The 7,541-nt window shown below is 45.2% G+C and overlaps 1 protein-coding gene across 2 annotated transcripts in view; it reads right to left on the bottom strand.

Moving 5' to 3' along the window:
* Positions 1–5,129, bottom strand: part of HOXA3 (homeobox A3) — a 15,142-nt gene extending 10,013 nt beyond the window's left edge. Inside the window, exon 1 of one of the 2 annotated variants that reach the window (XM_009325713.1) lies at positions 5,049–5,129. The gene's annotated coding sequence lies outside the window, so the exon portion shown is untranslated. Of the gene's footprint in view, positions 1–1,059; positions 1,142–5,048 lie in introns of those variants that run through there. The other variant, XM_009325715.1, reaches the window with a different exon arrangement.
* Between the last annotated feature and the right edge of the window lie 2,412 nt (positions 5,130–7,541).

Below are 7,541 nucleotides of genomic sequence, written 5' to 3'. Positions count from 1 at the left end.
GAGCCCCAGCGCTCCGACCTTTCCCAAAGCCGGGACACGCCGCGGAAATGTCCTTTTATGCAGCATTTTGCCCTCCTTGGATAGCCAAGTAATCTCTCATTTTCGTCCTTTAAAGCGCATTCTCTCTACATAGCTACGCACACATATTTATAAGTATATGCAAATACATATTTATACGTACGGATACATCTCTATTTATGTAAACGACGGTATGGATATGAATTTAGGACTAGTATATTTTATCCTAGAAGATGATTTCCACTCCTCCCCTTTTTATTCTCGCTTTCCAGCTCCCCGTTCAGAGAGAGAGAAAAAAACCCACACGTTTCCAAGGCTGATTTATTGTTAGAAGCCATGGCTGGCTCTTGGTTCAGCTCCTTCTCACTGCGGAGAAATAAAGGGGAGCCCCTTGGCTCATTTGGGAAGGAGAAGCTTTGCCACAGAGCTGAGTGCCCATGCAGCCCCCCGCGCACGGTAAACAAAGTACCACTAAAGCATCGTAAATAAAATGGCAGCACGATCGCGTACTCATCGATTTACGGAGCGGCAGCGGCCGAACAAACACCCATAAAACAACAACCGCCGCCGCACACTCTCGAGCACGACCCCGACCGAGGAGCATCACCCCCCCGCATCGTTTTCTCCGACTTCCCCAAATACATAAATAAGTAAACGCACCAACACACAAATAAAATAATAAAACAAAATTGAGGGGGAAAAATCCAAATACGACAGTAAAAGAGGCTTCCCATCTCTAGCCGATCATAAATAATGATAAGACGGCAATCGAGGGGCTGGAGCTGAGGCAGCTGGCCATCAACAGCGGTGTGGGATCTCTATGGAGAAAAATAAATAAAGCAGCAAACTCTCCCTGCTCTGCTCGCTGCGAGGGGAGAGTTGAATATTTACCGCAGCAAATTGAAACAAAGGGGGAAGCAGCCTGGCTCCGGGTGCACACACACCCGCACGCACACACACGCACTCGCTCCAGCCTCTGCTACTGACCTTTGCCTCGAACAGCAATAACTCACCACATAAATGAACAATCAACGGAAATACCTTAAAATAAAATCCATCCTTTCTAACGAAGCATTTCGTCCTCTCGGCTCGACAATAACCTTTCCATAAGGAACGAAAGCTGTCAGCGAAATGGCCAGCTCTTGCGGGGACGGTGATGGGGGCAGGAGGAAAAAAAAAATAATAGAAAGCAGTGCTTGCTCTGAACAGAAACTGGAAAAGCGTAATCGCAGACGGAGCCAGACCGGGTCTCCACTCCAAATGCCACAATAATGCGCTGTATTATGTGCTCACGTGGTCATACGTCAACTTAAATCCTTTTATTTGAAATAGGGAATCATTGAAGGAACAGGGTTTCTTAGCGCGAGCCTTTGCTTTTTAAAGCCTTAACCCAATATGTTAAAGAAGAGTTTTAAGGGAGGGGGGGGGAAATCCCAGAGATGCAGAGGGGGTGAGAGATTGGTTTGATTCTTTTTCCTCCCACACCAATATTTCTTTGCACAAAGCCCATTGGAAGGTAAGAGGAATTCTTCTTATAATATGGGACTGCGCTGCACTTTGATACTTAGCCTCATTAACCGGCATTTGCTCCCCAGGCCCGCCACTCTGCTGCACGTCGCATGTCCTCTGCAACCCCCGAAGAAAGCCCAAATCTTAATACTATTATTTCCAGCCCCCTTCTAAATGGGACGATTACCAGCCTTCCCCCCACCCCCAGCCGCCTCTACCCTGCCATTGTACAGGGCTTGCTCAACTCCCACACGCTACATCAGGGCTCCTGTAGAAACTAAAAAGACCTATAATTACCTGACAAAGGCAAAAAAGAGTCTCTTCTAAGAGGCTAGTTGATTTTTGTCCTTGTAACACACTATGAAGAATACACCTTCCTTCACTGGCGTGGCTCTGAATTTTGCAAAACCTTTTGGGACCTTGCTGTTAAACCTGTGCTTACGCATTTCCTATACAGCTAGTTTGAGTGATGCACAAAATTATAGGTTTCTAACGATGGAAAAAAAAAAAAAATCGGGGAGGGGGAGCTCTCTGCCTAAGGGAAAAAAAAAATTAAGAAAAAAAAGAAAAGAGCAAAGTTGTATGCGGCCCCCGAGCCAGGCAGCTTCGCCTGTGTGTGAACACCTCACATCTTCCCCGCAAGATAGTTTAACTTGTGCTATTGACACAATAAGCTAAACAAACAAAATAAACCCTCAACTCACATAACTTTTCTGGAAGGAGTCAAAGAAAATCAGATAGTTCACACTTTTAACGCGTTCCTGGTCCAGTTCTGTGACTCCAGCACTTTGCGTCATGATGTCTATACCCTTGCCTAAATATTTCCACCATCCCCCATGAGCTCGGAGAAAACTTTCAGCTAACTGCACACCCCCTCTTACTGTCTCACCTGCACTGCATTGAACAGAATGGAAGGAGATTTCTTTTTAAAGGTGATCTTTAGTGTTACGGGCAAGCCTTATATACTCTCGCTTGGATTGTAGAAGTGGGCCACTGGAATTCAAGCCCATCAGTAATAGTGTATAGTAGTGGACATCACAGCAGAGTCAGCGTGACATTACAAGAGAGGAAGAATTTGCAATTTTTCATATGGAAGTGACTAAGCTAGCAGCAGGGTATACGTATGTTATCCCTCACTAAGAACTGGAATAAAAGCTATATACCTTTGAAACAGGGAGAGCATTAGCCACACACGACATGCCCAAGTCTGTAACTATCAGCACGACTGGTAACTCCACAGCCCTCGTACTCAACGTAAACCGAGGCGGATATTTACTCGAGATGGATTCACGGCTCTTTTAAATACGGTGCGTTTAGATCCCACAAAAAGAAACACGCAGAGAAGTTCTTCTGCAACAATGAAACTGAAATTAATGGGGAACGGAGCAGATGTTGAAAAAAGCAGAGCAAGTCTTTCTTGGGGCTGTTGTAAAAAGCTATCGACTGCTTTGCGCCAAAAGCAGAAAGATGGCTTTAGAAGTTACAGTCCTGAGCAAATAGAAACTGCAAAAGCAATAAATCACAATCATAAGTCAGCTTAAATGCCTTAACGCTAGCCATAGCTATTGGCTTCAAAACCCTGTTTCTATGAACATCTTTATTAGTATTAATGGTCAAGTTAATGCTAAAACTACTGTTTAACAATTAACTTCGTGTATGTAGTGCGGAAACTAATTAATTCTTAAGAAAAGTAACTTCTTGACGTGTGAGTACCTTCCACAGGGTGTGCTTGGAGGGGCGGAAGGGGGAGTCTGCCTAACTTTCTGCTGTCCGGGATCGCAGCTGAAAATGATTCCCTTCCGCCAATTTTGGAGAAAGCTTTTTTTGCTCCAGTATCGTGATTACGAGTTTTCAAGTACAAATGCAAATGATCTTGCTAGTCACAGACGCTAGATCCCCCCCCCCCCCCCCTTATTTGACCCCCCCCCCCCCTCCTTATATTGCTTTGTTGCTGTTCCTGGACATTCAACATTGTGTTTTATTACCTCGATGATTTGGAGACCTGAAACACGGTTTCTAGCAGAAAAATGTGGAGTTTATCAGTAGGTCTGCTACTGATTTTTCTGTGCTTTATACACATGGCTTCGAGCTGAGCTGAAATTCCAGGCTCAGTAACAACAAACAGATCTGAGTTCATAACGTGCCTTCATTAAGAGAGACCCTTTGTGCCAGCTCTGGCATTAATAGCCACTCTTAGCACTAATGCTATTTAAAGTTAGCGTCAATATAATTAGATTTAGAATTTTTACCGTCGTTCGAGTTTACTTTTATGCCAGTTGTTAAGAGGTAAGCCTACCATTCCCATGTGGAGACGAAATGGGAATCACCGTACAATATAAGTATTTATTTCCTCGCTTCCTCGAAAGATTTGAAATCTGCTGGGACGCAGAGCTGTTTACCTACATCTGTGCGTCTGATAGAGATAAAGTTGGTCTTTGATCATTTCCAAGCAGATAAAAAGAATAGAGCTATCGACTGTGCCCTTGTGGGAGAAGTTCTGCTCAGAGTCAGCTGAGTCTGCGAGCGCTGGGTCCGTTTAGGAATCCCAAATATCTCCGTACGCTGTGCTGTGGGTACATGCCACCGGAGGAAGGTTCCTTCGTACCGTATTTTCGCTTTTAATTTCCTAATACAAGCGCGAATAGTCATTCGCAGCGCCTTTTGGTAGTTAAAATTTAAGCAGCCCATTAAGCCAACACAAAGAGCCCTTGTAGTCCTCTAATTTATGGCCGCTTTTAAAAGGTAGTAAAATATACTAATTGTACATCAGCGTCCAAAAATAAGCAGGTAAATCTAGCAGGAATTTGAGCTAATTCTATGTAATCCTCCCCTCTCGGCGGCCGGCATAAGCAAATGGTCACTATGAAAAGCATTACATTTCTCCTGCCAAAGGACCAAGCGCACCAAGGACTCCAGCAACTCTGGGCCACCAAAGACCGACCTCCGCCCGGTGCAAAGCAGGCCAGGACGGACAAATACCCGAAACTTATCTGCGAGCCATTCTGGTGCAGGCACTCCGGCAAAAATCAGGTTTTCTAACATCCCCACATGCACTCCACATTTGCAGGACTGGCCGCGGAACTCCTCGAGGAGGAGGCAAACAAACAAGCCGCGATAAGCCATTCAACACCGAAATGGCTCCAACCCTCTCCCCCTCGCCTTGCGCCTTTGATTTGGGAAGGAGCTAAGAATGGACAAAGAAATTTTCAACCCCTTTCGCTCTTCAGATGACTTTGCATCCTTCCTGTCCCCAATGCCTTTATAAGGATGGCGATCACTCAGGTCCCGTACACTTCTTTGTCTGCCCAGACACGCGCATTCACCACCCACGGAAGATGAATAGAGCCAATCCAGAACAAAAAATCCGGCCAGGTTAAATATTTACAACAACAACAACAACAACAACAAAATCTCATTCCAGCAGGCTTGTTCTGCATGCAGGTACTAGGCAAATGGCTTTCTTACAGCTGCGACCGGCGCAAAAGCAGCGGCCGGCAGCCTGGCCGCTGCCCGGCTCTTACCTCCTCCAGCTGCGCAGAGTCGGGCTGAAGCGCTCCCGGCTTCCACCGCCCCAGCCGAGCGGCTTTTTTTCGGGGCTCCCTGTAAACAAGCAACAAACAGTGCCTTACCGGGGAGTGCAGGGGGAGGTATTTTGCTCCTTCATAGGCGATACAGGGTTTGCCGGGTGCGCTGGGAGAGCCCCGGAGCGGGACGGGCAGGGATGGAGCGGGCGCGGGCTCCCGGCGCGGAGCGTGGGTTCCCACGCGGGTGAAGAGCGCGGGGAGCTGAGAAATAACAGTGTGCGGTTGTTTGTTAGGGTTTTTTTGTTTTTTTGTTGTGGTTTTTTTTTCCCCCGTAGACAGCTATGCCTTCTGTCTCCAAGTGTTTGGAAATATTGTCATTCCAAACTCTTGTTACATGAATGTCTGCTTTATTTTCCTCTGGGAAACCTTTGTTTAGGATCATTTAATCAAGAACAGACATTAAACACAAGTCGTCGTGTTCATCTCTGCTGAATAAAACGCGGGAAGGGTTCCAGTTTAAATGCGGGGCGTATTGTGGTTGGGCTTTTATTCAAACGGTTAGCCGGGGCCCGATCCTGCCTCCACTAGCGTAATAAGAGACTAACAATTGACCTCACTGAAGCGGGATCGGGCCCAAGCCCTTTTTTTTTTTTTTTTTTTGAAGAAGAAGAAGACGACACTGGAAGCAATTGAAGGAGGGAAAAAACTGGACGGCTTCTCTTCCCCTAAAATAAACAGTATTGCACAATCCAAAAAGACAATAGTCAGATCATTCGCATGCCACTTACTGAATCACGTTTACATATGAATTTGTCAGATATAATAATGTACCCCCCGTATTCATTCTCGCTAATAAAAGCCATCTAACGCATCTTAAAATTGTCAGTAAATGTAAACGCTAATAATTAAATAACACAGTTCTTGAAGAAGGGTGTCATCTGAGCCTTGGAAATATTAAGTCTGTCTTGGGAGAACTTTTCCAGCAGAGGCTTTGCTTTGGTAATTTAGTAGTTCCATAATTACGCTAATAATTTTAAATTTGGTGTTGAACTCCAGTCTACATAAAATCATGCAATAATAGCCTACTAAGCTGTTTATTGCCGTCTCATAAATTTGAGAGCGCTGACTGCTAAAATCTACTGGCAAACACAAAAGAAAATGGGAAGTTCAATCTGCAATCGCAGAGCCCGGGCGCTGCTGCCTGAGGTTATTCTTAGCTCTACCTTTCCCTCCACTCGGCTCCAGCACGGGGGGAACCCCCCGGCATTTTAGGCTCAAACTCATACCTTAGCCGTTTTGATCCCTAATCAATAGTCATGTTACAAACGGCAATAATCATCGATCAAGCGTGTCGTGACTGGGTTGCCCCACTCGTGTTAAATATGGAGCGTGTATTTGAAAATGGTGCCAGCGACTTTCTGTTATTTATTTTGGAGCTATTAAGTCGCGCCACCATATTTTACACTGCCACAGTCCTTTAAACTATGCTGCTTCTTGAAAGAGTTGCTAAGTAGCAATAAAGCACTTTAGAAACGCTATGACTTTTTTTTTTTTTTTTAATTTGTTGTTATCCCAAACTCTAATATTCATTGCGGCACTTTAAGTTCGTACATAAATCGTTCAGACTAATGAGTCATAGAGAAATTCGCCCATGACTTTTCCTTTACAATGCTCATTGCCTTTCCATTGCTTTTTTGGCCCTGCATTAGGAGCCGGTGATTTATTAACGCCGGGAAAATTGAACAAAGCAGGTCCTCCTGCACTGTGGCACCCAGCCTTCCACAGTGTGAATTAGAACATTATCAAATGTGTTTGCCTCGGTAACACTTAATCACCAAAAGCCGTAATGTGACCACAAGGCAGCTAAAACAAAGATTTAACATTTCTAAATATTAAACTTGTTAAGCAAATGCTCAGCAGACAAAGCAAGCACAAACAATTAAAGTCATCAAGCTAGAAATACACACTACCTACTTACCAACACAGACCCTACTGCTTGCTTAAGAAGTTTAGAATCTTTCAAGATAAATCAGGTGGGTTTTTTTTTTAAAGGGAAAAAAAAAAAGAGAAAGAAAGAAAGAAAAACAAACTCCAGTAATAAGGAGTTGAGTTTCACTTCTGAGAGAATCACTCCTAGTGAGGTCTGACGGCCACAGATCCATTCCTGACTATCTGCATTAATTATTTAATGAGTCACGTGACCCTAAAGATTAAAATTTCAATATCTCCCCCAGAACAGACGCAACACCTTTATCTGCGAGCGCAGGGTTCCTCGTACTTGGGTCCCCTCGTCTCTGCTGGCTTTGACAGCTCCTCAGTTTCCAGGGACAGCGCTCGGGCGTTAATAACACAGGATTTTCTCGCTCTGTACAGCGAGATGGGGCAGGTTTGCAGCCCCCCGGTCCCCCCAGATTAGCCAGTTGAACCCAGATCCTCATTGTCTGCAGCGGGGGGGAGCTCTGGGCGCTGCTGGCGGGGGGACAGGGGAGC

This window comes from Pygoscelis adeliae, unplaced genomic scaffold (assembly GCF_000699105.1).
Source record: "Pygoscelis adeliae isolate BGI_AS28 unplaced genomic scaffold, ASM69910v1 Scaffold226, whole genome shotgun sequence".
Classification (NCBI taxonomy): domain Eukaryota; kingdom Metazoa; phylum Chordata; class Aves; order Sphenisciformes; family Spheniscidae; genus Pygoscelis; species Pygoscelis adeliae.
This window is presented reverse-complemented; position numbering and strand designations above follow the sequence as displayed.